Consider the following 21019-nt stretch of genomic DNA (forward strand, 5'->3'; position numbering starts at 1 on the left):
ACTGACCAGGCCGCGATAGGCTCTCCCACTCCTGAGCCTGCCACCCTGGTTGGTGGGAGACGGTGTCAGTCTAACAGGTCTGGCCTCAGGTGTGGATTGATTAGTCCCAGGAGTATACCTAGACGTAGTACCTGGCAGATCCCTAACATCTACAATGGGGGCTGTGTGTGGTGCTATCTACAACAGGGGGATATGTGTGGCACTATCTACAAGGGGGTGTGTGGCGCTATTTACAAGGGGGATGTGTGTGGCGCTATCTACAACAGGGGGTCTGTGTGGCGTTAACTACAAGGGGGGTATGTGTGTGGAGCTATCTACAGGGGGCTATGTGGCATTATATACAAGAAGTGTGCTGTGTGTGGCGCTATCTACAAGGGGCTGCGTGTGGCCTCTTTAATTTATTTTCTTTTTATTTATTGTTATGTTAACTACCTTATATAACTGTATCGATTGTAAAATGTAGAAATTATTTTATGCTCGAGTTACATAAAAAAAATTACACCTCATTGATTAGTAGGGAAAGCAAACATGCTGAGGGGGAAGGAGATGTCGGGAAATAAGTTTGGGGGTGCCAATCTGAATCTTTGCCCCAGGTGCAGGAGAACCTAGCTACGCCTCTGGGGAAGAAGATAAGCCAGTGGAGGCAGTGTATTATTCTGGGCAATGTTCTGCTGGAAAAATGTAGGTTCATGGATGTTACGTTGACTTGTATCACCTAACTGAACATTGTCGCAGACTAAGTACATCCCTTCATGACAATGGTATACCCTAACGGCAGTAGCCTCTGTCAGCAGGATAATGCGCCCTGCCAAACTGCAAAAATTGTTCAGGAAGGGTTCGAGGAACATGACAAAGAGTTCAAGATGTTGACTTCTTCAATCACCCCATATCTCAATCCAATCAAGCATCTGTGTGATGGAAAATCAGGTCTGATCCATGGAGGCCCCACTTCACAACTTAGAGGACTTAAAGGATCTACTGCTTACTTTTTGGTGCCAGATAGCACAGTATACCTTGAGAGGTCTTGTGGAGTCCATTCTTCGACGGTCAGAGCTGTTTTAGTGGCATGAGAAGGACTTACACAATATTAGACAGGTGGTTTTAATGTTGTGTCTGAATGGTGTATATTAAAAGGGGTATTCAAGCTATTAACATTTATTACCTGTCCACAAGATAAATGAAAAATGTTAGACAAGTGGGGGTCTAACGGGTTGGATCCGTACCCCTAAAACAGGGTACCCCAGTTGGAATATGGCTGGCTTTAAACCTCCAATAGAGTTGCATGGGGTGGCAGTGCGCATGTTTAACCACTGTTCCCTTAACTTCTCCCCACCATGGATGTGCTGGTGGGGAGGGATAGGAGACTGGGATTCCCTGTTCTAGCAATTGATGGGGATTCCGTGGATAGCTGATAACTGATTAATGGCTGAAATACCTCTTTAGGCTGGAGAAATAGACTTAGTTTGGCATCTTTGTACTGTAAATGTTAGCAATATATTTTTATACATGTAAAGAAGGTTGGTATTCAAGTGGAAGAGTGCATAAGCAGTTATGGAATCTTATTCATTTTCTGTCTGGATGCAAAAGTTTAGGTTTCTTTGAAATGGTAAACACTATCATTGTTCCAGGAAAACAGTGGGATCAGATGTGAACTTGAAAAAAAAATGTTGAAACCTAATTCATACTTTATGGACACATTTTTTAAGTAAAAGCAGACATTGAGCCACTCCCCATTCCAGTGCTTTATATTTTCCGTGAAAAGTAGATTTGCACAACAATGTAGAAGTCCTTTTCCATTATATAATTGCATATTTAGGCAAATAAGAAATATATTTATTTATATATATAATGAGGAAGAGAGGACTTGTCGCTGGAGCAGGGCAAGGTGAGTAAGAAAGTTACATTACTTGGAGCAGAAAGGGGCTTCATACAGGAATATGACTGCAAACGTGTTTCAGGGTGTTTTGTATTTGCTACATACATGCTGAGAGTAGGGAGTTGCATTCATTGGCTGGGATTTATAGAATTTATGGAACACTCTTGCATGAGAAGGTTAATATCAATATTATAAATCCTGTTAAGCGGTGGGTGAACAAGATATACAATATTACCTTCTCATGCAAGAGAATAATTAAAAACATTGTCAATTTCATAAATCCATGCGCATGATTAAACTTCTAACATGTCATAGTGACGTCAGAAGTTTTGATCAGTGGGGGTCTGAGCCCGTACACCAACCGCTCGGCTTTCCGAGAAAAGTCGATCAGAAACCAAGTGGCTCAGCGGTCAACCGAGCACTTCTGCCAGTTCTTTTATGTGTGGGGTTATCAGTGGGGGTATCAGTGCTAGGAAGCCCACCCCTCAAAACTTCTGACATGTCACTATAACATGTCAGAAGTTTTCTGAAAGTTTATTTACCCTTTAATGAAGTCTGTATAAAGATAAACTACATCTAGTATTGCTGTGTCTTTGAAAGATCTGAATATTAGATTATTCCATTGCATTCAAGTCAACTTAAAGGTGATGTCTATGAACAGAGAACTGATGACCTATCCACAGGATAGGTCATCAGTATATGATTGGATGGGGTCCGACACCCGGACTGGACACCGATCAGCTGCTCTGGCTGCCTCCGGGCACCGGATGTTATGAAAGGTATGCAGTAGTTGGGGCTGGAAGCAGATGGCTCTGACCACTGCATAGCAACCGTTCGGCAAAACTGCAGCTCTGTTCCTATTCACTTGAATAGGAGCAGAGCTTCACTATTCCGTCACCGGAGTCATCTGCTTTCGGCATGGATATCCGGTGCACGGAGGCAGCCGGAGCAGCTGATCGGTGTGGGGTCTGGGAGTCGGACCACCACCGATCATATACTGATGACCTCTCCTGTGGATACATCATAATAGAATAGAGTTTTCTCCCCAAGCGATGATGTGCCAGTGAATTTCATTTAAATAATATAACTTGCCTTGCACCTTTCGGAAGGTGGTAGAAAGTCCGGAGTTTGTAATATGTTAGTAAACCAAATCTGTGGCTCTCACTAAACTAATGGAGTTTATAACATGTTAGAATTGTGAATGCTTAAATAATTCCTCTTATAATATAATTCTATCATTCATTAAATTGTTTGACATATTAACATTAATGCACTATACACTAGGACTTAACACATGCAATCCACATGATATATTTGTATTTTTAGTTTAAGATGAACATGTACGTAAAATGCAGCTTTGTCACATTGTCATCCCCCTTGTTCTGTTGCTAGTAACTTGAGTTGGCTCCATAAGGTGGTGCCATGTGGAATCGATTCTCTTTTGTGGGTCTTTATGCATTCCTTTGTATTGCCGTGTTAACATAAACAATATTACAGACTATGTACTGGATGCTTTAGAGTCTGTGTAGTTATTCCAGAACCCTGTCATAAAATGATTTACAACATCAACAAGAAAACTTGTTTCTCCAATGTCAAAAAAGGAAAACAATAACACGAAAATGTACAAGACAAAATATTGTTTGTTGCTATGATGCACCCTTTAATGGTCTGAGCAAGCCAAGTAAATATATGTAGTTATTATTCAAACCAGGGGCATTGCTAGGTTCTGAAAAGATCAGGGGCATGAGCCCCGATATATATATACACCCCCCCCCCACCCCCGAAAAATATATATTTTTTTACATATATATCGGAGATAGCATATCTAAAAAACTAAGGCTCCTATAGCTACACCGCTGGATAGAATTGGATGCATTGTCTCAGCAGAAAGTATCATACATGATAGGCTTAGATACATGGCCCCAGCAGACCGTATCACACATGATAGGCTTAGATACATGGCACCAGCAGACAGTATTACACATGATAGACTTAGGGCTCATTCAGATGAACGTGAATCGCATCCGTGTGCTGTGCGTTGAAATAACCAACAGCACATGGACCCGTTGATTTCAATGGGGCTATTCACACATGCGTGAGTTTTTAGCTTGAAAAAGGTCCTATAGCGGGACTTTATATATATATATATATATATAAATAAACACTACCGTTCAAAAGTTTAGGGTCACTTAGAAATTTCCTTATTTTTGAAAGAAAAGCACAGTTTTTTTCAATGAAGATAACATTAAATTAATCAGAAATACACTCTATACATTGTTAATGTGCTAAATGACTATTCTAGCTGCAAACGTCTGGTTTTTAATGCAATATCTACATAGGTGTATAGAGACCCATTTCCAGCAACCATCACTCCAGTGTTCTAATGGTACATTGTGTTTGCTAACTGTGTTAGAAGGCTAATGGATGATTAGAAAACACTTGAAAACCCTTGTGCAATTATGTTAGCACCGCTGTAAACAGTTTTTCTGTTTAGAGGAGCTATAAAACTGACTTTCTTTTGAGCTAGTTGAGAATCTGGAGCATTACATTTGTGGGTTCGATTAAACTCTCAAAATGGCTAGAAAAAGAGAGCTTTCATGTGAAACTCGACAGTCTATTCTTGTTCTTAGAAATTAAGGCTATTCCATGCGAGAAATTGCCAAGAAACTGTAGATTTCCTACAACGGTGTGTACTACTCCCTTCAGAGGACAGCACACACAGGCTCTAACCAGAAGTGGGAGGCCCCGCTGCACAACTGAGCAACAAGACAAGTACTTTAGAGTCTCTAGTTTGAGAAATAGACGCCTCACAGGTCCTCAACTGGCAGCTTCATTAAATAGTACCCGCAAAACGCCAGTGTCAACGTCTACAGTGAAGAGGCGACTCCGGGATGCTGGCCTTCAGGGCAGAGTGGCAAAGAAAAAGCCATATCTGAGACTGGCTAATAAAAGGAAAAGATTAATATGGGCAAAAGCACACAGACATTGGACAGAGGAAGATTGGAAAAAAGTATTATGGACAGACGAATCGAAGTTTGAGGTGTTTGGATCACACAGAAGAACATTTGTGAGACACAGAACAACTGAAAAGATGCTGGAAGAGTGCCTGACGCCATCTGTCAAGCATGGTGGAGGTAATGTGATGGTCTGGGGTTGCTTTGGTGCTGGTAAAGTGGGAGATTTGTACAAGGTAAAAGGGATTTTGAATAAGGAAGGCTATCACTCCATTTTGCAACGCCATGCCATACCCTGTGGACAGCGCTTGATTGGAGCCAATTTCATGTAAGAATAATAATTGTTTTGATTTTATATGTTACTCATTTTTTTGTGTGTGTTTGTGTTTTTTTACAGGTTCAGTAGTTGGACTACGTCGGATTTGAGGGATACTTCGATGACAGCTTTTTATTAAGTCTCAATAAAATGGTTAACGAGGGTTGTGTGTTTTTTTATTTCAATAAAATATTTTTTAATGTCCTTGTATTTTTTTAAACTTTATTACTACTGCCCTATTAACCGCTTCCCGACAACCCACAGTAAATTCACGTCGGCACTTGCTGGGCTCTGTGCAGCGCCGACGTGGATTCATGGTGGGTGTTAGAAGCGCGATCCGGGTGTCTCAGAGTAGCGCTGACACCCGGATCGCGCTGTAATCCCCTGCCTCTGGTCCTGGAGACAGGATTGGGACCTGATTGGTTCAGTTCCCGATCATGTGATCGCAGGGAAAGTTTGTTGTAGCAACGAACTGGAAAGTTTGTTACTATAACAAACTGGAAAGTTTGTTGCTACAACAAACTTTCCCGGGGACCGATTGCGGGTGCTACAGTTGGTTGCATGGCAAAACCGGAGGCCATACAACATCCATCCTCCGGGGCTGATCCTCATATGCTTCCTGTCAGTGTGACTCTTAGCATCACACTGACAGATTATAATATGTTACACTGCCTAGGTAGTGTAATGCATTATAGCAGCGATCAGTGCTGCAGCTCTTCAAGTAAAACAAGTAAAAAGTTAAAAAAATAAGTAATACATTTTTTTTCTAAAAGTGTAAAAATTAGTTATAAGTTACAAAAACAAAAAATGCTTTTTTTCCTATGATGTCTTTAATAAAAATTATTAAAAAAACAATGTCAGAATCACTATTTTCTTTGGTAATCAAGCCTCCCAAAATATAGAATAAAAAGTGATCAAAAAGTCGCATGTACCCCAAAATAGTACCAATAAAAACTACAACCCGTCTCGCAAAAAACAAGCCCATACACAGCTTTTTTACGGTGACACAAAAAAATCATTATTTTATCGAAAAGTAATTTTATTGCGCAAACACCACAAAAAAACCAAAAACTATATACATATGGTTTTGCTATAATTGTATCGACCTGCAGAATAAAGTAAAATGTCATTTATAGTGCACGGTGAACACTGAAAAAAAAAAGACAAAATATTGTCAGAATTTATGGTTTTTTGTCAGTTTGCTTGCCAAAAAAATCTAATAAAAAGTGATAAAAAAATCACATGTACCCTAAAATGGTACCAATGAAAACTACAGATTGTTCCGCAACAAATAAGCCCTCACACAGCTCCGGTGAAGAAAAAATAAAAAAGTTCTGGCTCTCAGAATATAACGACAGAAATTGTGCAGTGTCCAAAAGCGGATAAGATCGGGTGGCATTTATCAGTGCGACACCGGCCACATATCTATGAATTATTATTTATATACCTTATGATTATACCCTCTTATTATACCCTGATGTACCCCGCACAGCTTACATATACCCCCACATTATAAACTGAAATACCAGCAAAACCCCTAACAGAACTATTACCAAGCAAAATCTGCACTCCAAAAGCCAAATGGCGCTCCCTCCCTTCTGAGCCCCACAGCATGCCCAAACACCAGCTTACATCCACATATATGATATTTTATATCCGGGAGAACCCGCTCAACTTTGTATAAGGTATTTGTCTTCAGTAGCACAAACTGGGCACAATGTATTGTGCATTAAAATGGCATATCAGTGGAAAATGTTAATTTTCACTTTGCACCATGCGCTGCGCATTAAAGCCTTCGCGCAACACGACTTAACAGCATGTCGTGGTGCGGGGGGTTATATATGGAGCAGGCTCATGTGCTGCGCCCGCTCCATATTCTGCAGGTGTCAGTTGTGTATTACAACTGACACCCGGGACTAACGGACAAGAACTGTGAGCCTGTAAAAATTATATTACATTAGTATTGCAGTGTATTGTACCAGCGACTTAATGATTGCTCGTTCCAATAACTAATAAAGTGTGTAAAAAAAAAAAAAGTTATTATTAGTGAAAAAAAATATAATATATATAAGTCCCAAAAATCCCCCTTTCCCATGTTTCCTCTAAAGTAATGTAAAAAAAATAAATAAAATTGGTATCGCTGCATCCGTAAAAGTCCGAACTATTACAATATACCATTATTTAACTCGCACTGGAAATCCCGTAAATAATAAATAATTGAAAACGCCAAAACTGCTGTTTTTTTGGTCACCTTAGCTTTTTTTTAAAAATTCATAAAAAGTGATCAAAAAGTTGTATGTAAAAAAAAAATGGTACCAATAAAAACTACAGCCCGTCCCACAAGCAATAAGCCTTCACACCGCTCAATCGATCAAAAAATAAAAAAACAGATACCTCCTAGATTGTGGTGAAACAAACAGTTTTTACTTTGTAAAAGTAGTAAAATATAAAAAAAAAACGGTATAAATTTGGTATCACAGTAATCGTATTAAGTCTCAGAATAAATTTAAGTTGTTGTTTTTACCGCACGGTGAAAGCCGTAAAAACGAAACCCAAAAAACAATGGAGGAATCACAACTTTTTCCAATTTCAGCCTGCAAAGAATTTTATTTTCAGTTTCCCAGTACATTAAATGGTACTTTAAATGGTGTTACTAGAAACTACAACTACTCCCGCAAAAAAATAAGCCCTCACACCGCTCTACTGACTGAAAAATAAAAAAGTTATGGCCCTTGGAAAGCGGGGAGGGAAAAACTAAAATGTAAAAGCAAAAAATGGATCACTCCTGAAAGGGTTAATTCATTTCTACTGAAAAAGCATTTATGACCACATGGGGTATTGCCGTATTTGGGAGAAATTGCTTTACAAATTTTGGGTGGCTTTTTCTCCTTTATCCTTTGTGAAAATGAAAAAATGCAACATTTTTGTGGAAAATATGTTGATATTCATTTTCACGGCCTAATTCTAATAAATCCTGCAAAAAACCTGTGGGGTCTAAATGCTCACTATACCCCTAGATAGATTCCTTAAGGGGTGTAGTTTCCCAAATGGGGTCAGTTTTGGGGTGTTTCCACTGTTTTGGTACCTGAGGGGCTTTGCAAATGCGACATGACAGCTGAAAACTATTCCAGTTAAATTTGAGCTCTAAAAGCCAAATATTGTTCCTTCCCTTCTGCCAGTCCTGCAGTGGGTCCAAACAGCAGTTTATTACCACATATGGGGTATTGCTGTAATCAGTACAAATTTCTTTACAAATTTTGGGGTGATTTTTCTCCTTTATTCATTGTAAAAATTAAACATTTAAACATGTTTTTTCAGAAAAAAGTAGATTTTCATTTTCACTGCCTAATTACATTAAATTCAACAAAAAAACTGTGAGGTCAAAATGCTAACTATACCCCTAGAAAAATTCCTTGAGGGGTGTAGTCTCCAAAATCACTTTTTGGGGGTTTCCACTGTTTTGGTCCCTCCAGGGTGTTGCAAACGCGACATGGCACTGAAAACCAAACCAGCAAAATCTGCGCTCCAAAATCCAAATGGTGCTCCTTCACTTCTGAGCTCTGCCGTGGGTCCAAACAGCAGTTTAGTACCACATATGGGCTATTGCCGTAATCGGGAGAAGTAGCTTTACAAGTTTTGGGGTGATTTTTGTTCTTTATTCCTTGCAAATATTTTTTTTTAAAATATTTTTCCAGAAAAAAAGTAGATTTTCACTTTCACAGACAAACTCCAATAAATATAGAAAAAGACCTGTGGGGTCAAGATGCTAACTATACTCCTAGATAAATTCCTTGAGGTGTGTAGCTTCAAAAACCGTGTCACTTTTGGGGGATTTCCACTGTTTTGGCCCCTCTTCAAACCTGACGTGGTGCCTAAAATATATTCTAAAAAAAGGAGGCCCCAAAATCCACTAGGTGCCCATTTGGTCTGAGGCCTGTGTTTCAGTCCATTACCACACTAGAGCCACATGTCAGATATTTCTAAAAACTTCAGAATCTGGGCAATAAATGTTGAGTTGCGTTTCTCTGGTAAAACCTTCTGTGTTATAGAAGAGAATGTATTACAAATGAATTTTAGCAAAAAATAATAAAATTTGTAAATTTCCCCTCTACTTTGCTTTAATTCCTGTGAAGCGCCTAAAGGGTTAAGAAACTTTCTGAATGCTGTTTTGAATACTTTGAGGGGTGTATATTTTAATATGGGGTGATTTATGGGGTCTATCTAGTACATAAGGCCCTCAAAGCCACTTCAGAACTGAACTGGTCCTTGAAAAATAGCCTTTTGGCCCTTCCCATCCTGGTAATATTAGGCTGCTACTGCTATGTTGTATCTGGCTGGTTATGAAAAATGGGGAGGAGGGCAATATAGTTTTTTTACATTAATTATTTAAAAAATAAATAAATTAAAAAAATGACGTGGGGTCCCCCCCCCAATTTTCATTACCAGCTAGATACAACACAGCAGACTAGCATTACCAGGGTGGGAAGGGCCACTCTTTTTGGCCTTTCCCAGCCTAATAATACCAGCCTGAGACCGCCCCAGTGCCCGACCATCGCTATAGATAGTCAGACCGTCAGGTACTGGATCGTACCCGGCTCTTCCAAGTACCCCTTGTGGCGGTGGGTACCAGGGTTATGAAAACAAACATTAGTAACACATGTGGTAGGCTTAGCCTGTATCTAAGCCACAATGTAGGCTTAGATACAGGACCCCAGCAGAGAGTAATCTTATACTGTATAAGATTACTGTCTGCTGTGGCCCTGTATCTAAGCCCAACATGTGGTAGGCTTAGATACAGGGTCCATGTGTGATACTGTCTGTTAGACCCTGTATCTAAGCCTACCACAAGGTAGGCTTAGATACAGGACCCCAGCAGACCGTAGCGTTACAATTACCCTCCTCTTCAGCTCCGGGTGCAGCGAATGTCCCAACACCATCTAGTGTCCAGGACTTACGCTGCACGCGGGGAGGAAGATGGGTAAGTGTAGCGTCCATGGCCACGGGACATCGGGTTTACTCACCTCCCTACGCCCGCAGCCATGGATCCGTGAGCGCTGGTCCCCATCTCCTTCCTAGGAGATGCCAGCGCTCACTTCCGCTCTGTTCTGCTGTGTCCCGTAGGGTGCGCGCGCACGCTCGTGCACGGCCTTAAAGGGCCAGCGCGCGCACGTCAGGAAATCATCATCATCAACGGCCCATGATTTCCTGGTCTATAAGAAGGCCCCAGCCCTTCTGATCCTTGCCTGAGTGTTGTTAGTTATCCCAAATGGTCCCTTAGTGTTTCCCGTTCCAGTTGTTACTCGTGCCTTGTTACCTGTTCCTGTATCCCGTGCTGTTCTTGTTCCTGTGCCTACTAGTGTCGGATTCGTGTCACGTCCTGTGTCATCTGCCACGTCCCGAGGAATTCGCCACGTCTGGCACAAATTGCAGCTTCTGTGCCATCTGCCACGTCCTGTGTCATCTGCCACGTCCGGAGGAATTTGCCACGTCTGACGCAACCTGCGACACCTGTGTCATCCGCCACGTTTGGCGTTACCTGCTGCACCCATCTCCATCTGTACCAGAGCTGCGGCCACTGTCTGGACTATCCAGGTACCCTTGAGCGGGACATTGTATTGCTGGGGTTCCCTGTTGTTTGGCCAGCTGCCTCCCCGCTACGGCGGTACGGCCTAGTGGGTCCACAAACCCGCTACGTGACAGTAAGTATGTGTCGTTACTATAGTAACAGGGGCCAGTGTATTTTATTACATAGGCGCCAGTTACTATAGTAACTTTTATAGATGCGAAGGGGGACGGCCGGGGCCCGGTTGCATTTGTGACCGCTGCGATCCGAATGTGCCAGTCGCTGGGGATACGGGACACTGGGCCAAAGATCCGGGGCTTGGGCCCCGAAAGCCCGGTGCTAGCGACGCCCCTGATTCAAACTATACGTACTATACAGGGCCATATTCACAGTCTCCGGCCAGGTATAAATCCTATTCATACTATGTAATAATCAATCTTGCCGTTTAACAAAAATATATTAAAAAAAAATACAATGCAATAAGGTCACATTTTCAACCACTGACTATGCAATGCAGTTTTCCACAGAATCACTTCTAGGAGCATTTCCAGACCTTAACCCTATTGAACATGTTTGAGATGAATTGGAATGTCCAACATCAGTGTCTGCCCTCACAAAAGCTCTTTTGGCACAAATTCCCACAGACACACTCCAAAATCATTCTTGTGGAAAGCCTTCCAAAAACAATAGATTCTTTTAAAGGTGCAAAGTGGGGATCAACTATATATTAACGTCCATGTTGTTTGAATGGGATGTCCAACAAACTCATATAGGTGTGATGGTCAGGTGTCCACGTACTTTTGACCATATAGTGCATATTGATTATTTATATTTCCCCCTCATGTAAAATTGTGTTGCTGCAGGGGAAATGTAGTATTACATGTTGGCCTTTCCATGGAATACATGAATGGCCTGGTCAGTCAGAACGAGGGACACTCTGTGCTAGTGGCTCAACACTTTTGCTCATAGAGGGTCCAAGGAGGGGGATCCTCTCTATGATGCATACATGCCAAAGTCCGAATTATCATTGGACCGCCCTGTGAAGCAGTCCCCCAAGGGGGCACGGTTTATGCTAATTTATAAAAAAAGAAGCATTTCTGGTCATTTTGGAATGTTGGGAAGTATGTATAATGTCCATATATCCTAATAAGACACATGGACAGGGTTGTAGTCATGAGAAAACCCCTTCAAAAACTACTTAATACAAAATGAGTATAAACAGTCTTAAAAATAAAATTTGTATTTTACCACTGAACTCATTCTGTATTTTCATTACACGTAAAAATTTTGTGTGGTTTGGAATAGTATAGTACAAAGTTGAGCTAGGTCTGTACCCAATATGCACAAAAATTGTATGTCTATAGCAATGAGTTTACTTGGGTTAGAAATAGGCAAAACAAAACAGAGCAAGCTAGCCAGGGAACATTACATTTTCTGCCTTTTGTTCCTTTTATATCCTAATATACTTGTTACCAAGGACAATATTGGGGTGAATGCACGGCCAGATGTTACAGTGTAGTGAATAGGATATTATGACCTGGTATTAAGAATTAATATAAAAAATTCTATTAAAATGCAATATTCAAGATAGACAACATACTAACATACCTTTGGGGAGATTTTTCAAAACTAGTGCAAAGGAAAGGTGAAGAACTTACCCATAGCAACTAATCAGGTTGTTTCTTCCCTTTATCAAAGGCACTATGAAAAATTAGAGGGCAAGTCGTCCACTTTTTCCTAAAAGCACACCTTCCCATTGGGTTCTAAATCCGCACCATTTTTCCTCTCTGGATTTGCACAGGAGATGTAAACAAACACAGAATGCTTGTTCCCGATCATTGTCCTATGTAATAAAGGCAACAATCAGCCGATGAACAAGCAGACGCTCGTTCATCGGCTGATCTGCTCATATATGCAGCCGAAAATATTATCGTTATTAGCAGCACATCTCCCTATGTAAATAGGGAGATGTGCTGCCGAGATGATAAAAATGTATGGGGACGAGCGATTGTAGTAACGAGTGGTCTTCCCCATACATAACTCCTTGTGAAAGGAGCAAACAAGCACCGATCAATGATCAACGGGCCGTTTAAGAGGGCCCTTTGGTTTTCTTTAAAGACCTGTGTCATATCTCATTATATACACTACCGTTCAAAAGTTTAGGTTTACTTAGAAATTTCCTTATATTTGAAAGAAAAGCACAGTTTTTTTCAATGAAGATAACATTAAATTAATCAGAAATACACTCTATACATTGTTAATGTGCTAAATGACTATTCTAGCTGCAAACGTCTGGTTCTTAATGCAATATCTACATAGGTGTATAGAGGCCCATTTCCAGCAACCATCACTCCAGTGTTCTAATGGTACATTGTGTTTGCTAACTGTGTTAGAAGGCTAATAGATGATGAGAAAACACTTGAAAACCCTTGTGCAATTATGTTAGCACCGCTGTAAACAGTTTTGCTGTTTAGAGGAGCTATAAAACTGACCTTCCTTTGAGCTAGTTGAGAATCTGGAGCATTACATTTGTGGGTTCGATTAAACTCTCAAAATGGCTAGAAAAAGAGAGCTTTCATGTGAAACTCGACAATCTATTCTTGTTCTTAGAAATGAAGGCTATTCCATGCGAGAAATTGCCAAGAAACTGAAGATTTCCTACAACGGTGTGTACTACTCCCTTCAGAGGACAGCACACACAGGCTCTAACCAGAGTAGAAAGAGAAGTGGGAGGCCCCGCTACACAACTGAGCAACAAGACAAGTACATTAGAGTCTCTAGTTTGAGAAATAGACGCCTCACAGGTCCTCAACTGGCAGCTTCATTAAATAGTACCCGCAAAACGCCAGTGTCAACGTCTACAGTGAAGAGGCGACTCCGGGATGCTGGCCTTCAGGGCAGAGTGGCAAAGAAAAAGCCATATCTGAGACTGGCTAATAAAAGGAAAAGATTAATATGGGCAAAAGCACACAGACATTGGACAGAGGAAGATTGGAAAAAAGTGTTATGGACAGACGAATCGAAGTTTGAGGTGTTTGGATCACACAGAAGAACATTTGTGAGACGCAGAACAACTGAAAAGATGCTGGAAGAGTGCCTGACGCCATCTGTCAAGCATGGTGGAGGTAATGTGATGGTCAGGGGTTGCTTTGGTGCTGGTAAAGTGGGAGATTTGTACAAGGTAAAAGGGATTTTGAATAAGGAAGGCTATTACTCCATTTTGCAACGCCATGCCATACCCTGTGGACAGCGCTTGATTGGAGCCAATTTCATCCTACAACAGGACAATGACCCAAAGCACACCTCCAAATTATGCAAGAACTATTTAGGGAAGAAGCAGGCAGCTGGTATTCTATCTGTAATGGACTGGCCAGCGCAGTTACCAGATCTCAACCCCATAGAGCTGTTGTGGGATCAGCTTGACCGTATGGTACGCAAGAAGTGCCCATCAAGCCAATCCAACTTATGGGAGGGCCTTCTGGAAGCATGGGGTGAAATTTCTCCCGATTACCTCAGCAAATTAAAAGCTAGAATGCCAAAGGTCTGCAATGCTGTAATTTCTGCAAATGGAGCATTCTTTGACGAAAGCAAAGTTTGAAGGAGAAAATTATTATTTCAAATAAAAATCATTATTTCTAACCTTGTCAATGTCTTGACTATATTTTCTAGTCATTTTGCAACTCATTTGATAAATATAAGTGTGAGTTTTCATGGAAAACACAAAATTGTCTGGGTGACCCCAAACTTTTGAACGGTAGTGTACATACAGCATACCTCTAAATATTAACAATACAATGAATCAAATGACTCCCTGTTGATGTTTTCTCAGATTGTAGCTATTCACTTTCCCTGTCTTTTCTGTCCAACTCAAACCAAAATGAATTCTTCTAACAGCTATGACGTACCTCTCCAGAGTTTGCTGCCGACTCCTCGCTTTTACACCACATACCCCCACACAGGCCATAGATTCACCCCATGACAGCCACAATGCCCCCCATACCAATCACAATGCCCATCATAACAGCCACAATACCTATAATGACAGAAACTATGCTCCACATGCCAGCTACAATGACTCCATAACAGCCACAATGCTCTACATGATAGCCATAATGTCCCATGGTAGCTACAATGTCCTCCATGACAGTCGCAATCTCTCCTCATGACCCCAGCTATGCTTACCTGCTGGCTGGGCCTCTTCTTGTCTGAAGTGCGTTGCTTACATCCACATCTCAGACATAGTTGTTGAAGACCAGTAAACATTTGAGACAACACTGCAGTGGTCATTAAACAATAAGTTATTTTTCATGCGCACAGTGGTACTTTTTGTATTATAATCTGCTATAATACAACAGAATTTGTATATGTTATTCTCCTGGACAACCCCTTTAAGCTGGCTATCACTCTCGACCCATTTACATCATGTTTTTTGTCCTACGTTTAACGTGTATGCAGGGAAAAGCTCCCGACATATATGTTAAATGTAGGCTGTGATGGATGCCTAACAGTGGCATCTGTCACTAACAGCCTATTATGGGATATGTTTTACGTACACATCATGAACTCTTATGACCATTTTCATGACGTATATGTTAAACAGATGCCATAATAGTTTATGGGTAATAGATGCCACTGTTAGGCATCCGTCACAGGCAATAGTCACGGGCATCTTTAGTCTATTATGGCATCTGTTTAACAAATACATCATTAAAAGCTATTGAAAAGCTCATAATGTATTTGTTTAATGGATGCATATGACTTATGCCATGCAGTGGCAGGCATCTACTATAGGCTCCCATGCTAAAAAAAAAAAAATACCACAGTAAACATCTTTTGCGAGATCCCTAGTCCAAATACACCCTATATTAAAGTGGACTATAAATAAAGAAATTCCCTGTCCAGAATGTTTAACTGGATTTCCGCTATGTGTATATAATTACATAAGTGTACATACCCACCTACCCACACATTGTATTAAACTCACCCATTGCATATAGACCTAAATGCACACATTCAATATCCTAAACGTGCTCAGCCCATTTAGTTAGGCTGTGCAATGTGAGAAGGGTGGAAGAAAGCACATTGTGCGCAGTAAGCCACGACAAATCTCCCGGCTAATGCACAGATATGATGCCAGAACCAAGCTCAGTACATAAATACAACACCAGAACCAAGCTCAGTGCATATATACAGCGCCAGAACCAAGCTCAGTACATAAATACAGTGCCAGAACAAAACTCAGTACATATATACAGCACCAGAACAAAGCTCAGTACATATAAACAGTGCCAGAACAAAGCTCAGTACATATATACAGTGCCAGAACAAAGCTCAGTACATAAATACAACACCGGAACCCAGCTCAGTACATAAATACAACACCAGAACAAAGCTCAGTACATAAATACAGCACCAGAACAAGCTCAGTACATATATACAGCACCAGAACCAAGATTAGTATATATATTTAGCACCAGAACAAAACTCAGTACATATATACAGCGCCATAACCAAGCTCAGTACATATATAAAGCCCCAGAACCAAGCTCTGACATATATACAGCACAAGCAAAATGTGCAGCCCAGCACAAATACAGCTCAGTACAGAGATCATTTGCAAATTCAGTTTAGCCCCTGCCATATAAGCTTGAATGACATAAAACTACAGCTCCCAGTATGGCCTGAACAATTCTGGTAAGGATATGCTGGGAGTTGCTGATTCACAATAAAGAACGATACACCCATCATCATTTTGCTGCAGATCATACAGTCACAGGGAGAATAAACATTTAGATTTCTAACATGTGACACAGGTGATTCACAGGTGACATCTTTTCAGATTGGAGTCGTTCTTTTTATCTTTTCTTTTCCATCCGGTCCAGACCTCCATGACGACGCCTCCTGGCCACAACCCATTTCTGCAGAGTTTGCCACTCAGATGACTTCTGACACCTATAAATGAAGATTCCATACTCAATGCCTCTGAATATAATACTATCATACACTGTGCCCCTGAATATAATAGTACCATACACAGTGCCCCTGAATATAATAGTACCATACACTGTACCCATGAATAAAATTGTGTCAAACACTGTAAAGCACCACACACACACACACGCACACACACACGCACACACACACACACACGCACACACACACACACACACACACACACACACAGTGCCCCTGTAGATAGTACCACTCACAATGACCCCTGTTGATCGTGCAACTCATAGTGCCCCCTGAAGACAGTACCCCTCATAGAGCCCTCTGTAGATAGTGCCCCTTATGGAACCCACTGTAGATAGTGCTCCCCATAGAGCCCTCTGTTGATAGTGCTCCCCATAAAGCCCTCTGTAGATACTACTCCCCATAGAGCCCCCTGTAGCTAGTGCCCCATAGAGTCCCATGTAGATAGTGCCCCCATACAGTCCCCTGCAGATAGTGCCCCCTGTAGATAGTGGCCCCTGTCATTTACAGGCTGTAAATAGTTCCCCTGTATAGTCCCCTGTAGACAGTGCCCATTGTAGATAGTGCCCCTGTAAATAGGGCCCCCTGTAGATAGTGGCCCCTGTAGATAGTGCCCCCTGTAGTTTACACTCTGTAAATAGTGCCCCCTGTAGAGTCTTCGGTAGATACTGCCCCCTGTAGAGTCCCCTATAAATAGTGTCCCCACTAAAGTCCCCTGTAGATAGGGCCCCCTGTCGATAGTGCCCCTGTAGATAGTGCCTCCTGTAGATAGTGCCCCCAGTAAAGTCCCCTGTAGATAGTGCCCACTGTAGAGTCCCCTGTAGATATTGGCCCCTGTAGATAGTGTCCCCTGTAGTCTACACGCTGTAATTAGTGCCCTCTGTAGAGTCTTTTGTAGATAGTGCCCCCTGTAGAGTCCCCTGTAAATAGTGCCCCCACTAAAGTCCCCTGTAGATAGGGCCCCCTGTAGATAGTGCCCCTGTAGATAGTGTCCCTGTAGAGTCCCCTGTAGATAGTGCCCCCTGTAAAGAAAGCCCCCTTTAGCCTCCCCTGTAGATAGGACCCCCTATAGAGTCTCTTGTAAATAGTGCCCCCTGTAGATAGTGCTCCCAACACTGCTCACTGTAAAAGGAAAAAATATTTTTATATGCTTACCTGTACTTGTTCCGGCGACGTCCTCCAGCGACGCCAGGCCTTATCCAGTGGAACGCCACTGCTGCGCGATGACGTCGTTGCGCTGATTGCATCATTGCTAAAGCGCCGAATGGCAGAGCTAGACAAATCAATTGTATCCCGGTTCTCCAAACCAAATTTAATTTTAACAACCGGTTCAGGAGAACTGGGGCGAACCGGCTGGATCCCACCCCTGTTCTGATGTCTTTGGTCAGCTTACCAAGGCGTCTGTAACAGAATTACTTTAATTCTTAATGAACTCCATATAATCAAGTTATAGAATTGTAGCAAGAAGCTTGATGTCTTTGTGGCTATTTATTACTCTGGGCTCATAGATAAATAAATGTTATACAAATACATGTGGATTTGAATGATGTTGCACAAGCACACAGTGCTATTAAATTTAATGTGTGTATGAGTATATTTGAAAAAAAAATCTGTTGTTTTGTTCAAAGCCTCAGAGCAACAGAGAACAAGCATGCTTAGAGAATATATCGTTGACATCAGTGAAATTGTCCTGGATTCCACATAAAAGCCTTAGGTACAATACATATTTTGCAACCTAAAAAGTCTTAGATTCCTAAATTCTGCAGTTAATGGATTTCAGATGTCTGGCATGCTGCTCAAATTTTTTTTTCTTGGAGAGAGGTTTTACAGACAAAACTGCCTGGGAAGGATTTTTGGAGTATTTAGTCAACATAGTTAATGTGGAATGTTAAGCACTACAATATATAGCGTGATATGCATGGGAAAGCAGACTGTCTAGCAGTTTGTAAAAAAAAAAAAGTATTTAATAACAAAACATATAGTTATATACAGTACAGTAAAATACACTCACTGATAAAAAATATTATGCAATTTTTTGCAGTAAGGGTAAGGTTCCACAAACCCTGAATTGATGCGGCCTTTACGCGGCCAACATCCTTGCTGACACCCCACTTCGCGTAGCCTGCTAGATTGTTCATTACTGGCCACCCGTAGTTGCGGGTAAAATGGCTTTTGAATGAAAATTGTGTGTCCATAAAGGGTTTATTCATTAAAGGCGGCACAAGTTTGTAGGTAAACAGCCGTTAAACCCACCACAACGCGCGACTATTAGGGTATGTTCACACGCAAACGCAAAATACGTCTGAAATTATGGAGCTGTTTTCAGGTGAAAACAGCTCCTGAATTTCAGACGTTTTTGCAAGTACTCGCGTTATTCGCGGCGTCCATTACGGATGTAATTGGAGCTGTTTTTCAATGGAGTCAATGAAAAACGCCTCCAAAAACGTCCAAAGAAGTGACATGCACTTCTTTGACGCAGGCGTCTTTTTACGCGCCGTCTTTTTACAGCGACGCATAAAATTACACCTCGTCTGAACAGAACATCGTAAAACGCATTGCAAGCAATGGGCAGATGTTTGCAGGCGTAATGGAGCCGTCTTTTCAGGCGTAATTCGAGCCGTAAAACGCCCGAATTACGCCTGAAAATAGGTTGTGTGAGCATACCCTAGAGGAGCAATTTCCCAGTCGCGCTGAACAGGTTCCCAGCACGGCTGTCAGCCACATCCTGGCTGCGTCAATGCTGCTCATGGAGCCTTACCCTAAAACTAATGACTCAGGCCACATTTATTTAACATATGGTCATCTCTTTCTTCCCTCTTCTATACCGGCTGTTAGTGGGTGTGGCTGAAAATGTGCTGACGTGCGTCTCATGCATAAAACAAGTGCGACATTATTTCTAGACCATCTAGCTTCGATCTGCTGTACACCCTAGAGCTGTAAAATGTCACATACTGACATTGTAAGATGCAACATTTCAGTTATTATGTGTTAAGTATACTAGGCAATTTTTCAGATCTAATCTACTGCACATCGATATTCATCAAAAGTGGGGACAAATTCTATTACAAAAGGAAACAAAAGTAGGATCCATTGGCACTTTTGAAAAAATACAATATGCAGGAGAGCGGACTTCCCAAATGTTGCATGACAGATCTGATGTAAGGATCTGATGTACATAGCCTAACACAATGATCCCGGAATTTATTATTCTTGTTATTGTTTTATTTATTATTATTATTATTATTATTTTATTATTGAGTCTTTCAACTTTTTTTCATAGAAGACTTTTTAATGAGGCTAATGAATACCAGTGCTTTGTTCAAAGTAGTATCTTAACCAAAATTTTCCACTAGTTTTGTAAATTTGATATTACATCTTTTCAATCCAGTCTTAAATTCAAAAATAAAAAATATTTTTGCTCTATGCCTGAATACAACAATTGCTGGCAACTTTAAAGGGGTTGTAATAGGGGTTCCAAAATCAGTGGCACTCATGTCCATGGACTGTGTGTGCTATTGTATCTCTGCCTCATTCAAGTACATGGGGTTAAGCTGCAATACCAGAAACAACCCGTAGGCAAGAGTGGTACTATTTCTTGAAGAAAACAGTCATATTTTTTTCATCTCATACAACTTCTTGACCTGACATGGGCCGTGAAAACGAGTGACGATCAACGAGTCAGCTCGTTGATTGGTGCTTGTTTGCTCCTTTCATAACGAGCAATGATCAGTAATGTATGGTATGGGGACAAGCAATCGTTACTACGATTGTTCGTCCCCATACATTTCCATCATATTGGTAGCACATCTCTCTGTTTACACGGGCAGATATGCTGCCAACTAGCAACCATTTTATTGGCTGTGTAAACTAGCAGATCAGCTGATGAATGAGCGTTCGCACGTTTATTGGCTGATCTTTGTCCTGTTTACACTGGGCAATGAGGATTCGTATAAACGCTCATTTGCCCAATCATCGGCCCGTGTGAAAGGGCCTTAACTCTGCAAAGTTGATTAGACGTAAATATTTTCATAAACTAGACCATTAGTCCACACAATGTTCAAGAAAATTATTACATTGTCTGACTTGTCTTCTGATTGGCCATCTCAATTTTGATTTATTTTTCCATCTGCAGTATCATTGGCATGGTGGATTATATACAGTCCTGTGCATGAGTCAAAGACATGTCTGCCCATTTTATTGACTTCTGGTTTCCAAACAGTAATGACAGGGCTGGTAGACATGATGAGGCCACTTTTGCCCTTCCTTGTTTGTCTGGGAATCTTGACTCAGCTGTCAGATATTTGCCAGACTGAATAAAAGAGCAACTTAGCAAGTAA

This window comes from Rhinoderma darwinii, chromosome 1 (assembly GCF_050947455.1).
Source record: "Rhinoderma darwinii isolate aRhiDar2 chromosome 1, aRhiDar2.hap1, whole genome shotgun sequence".
Classification (NCBI taxonomy): Eukaryota; Metazoa; Chordata; class Amphibia; order Anura; family Rhinodermatidae; genus Rhinoderma; species Rhinoderma darwinii.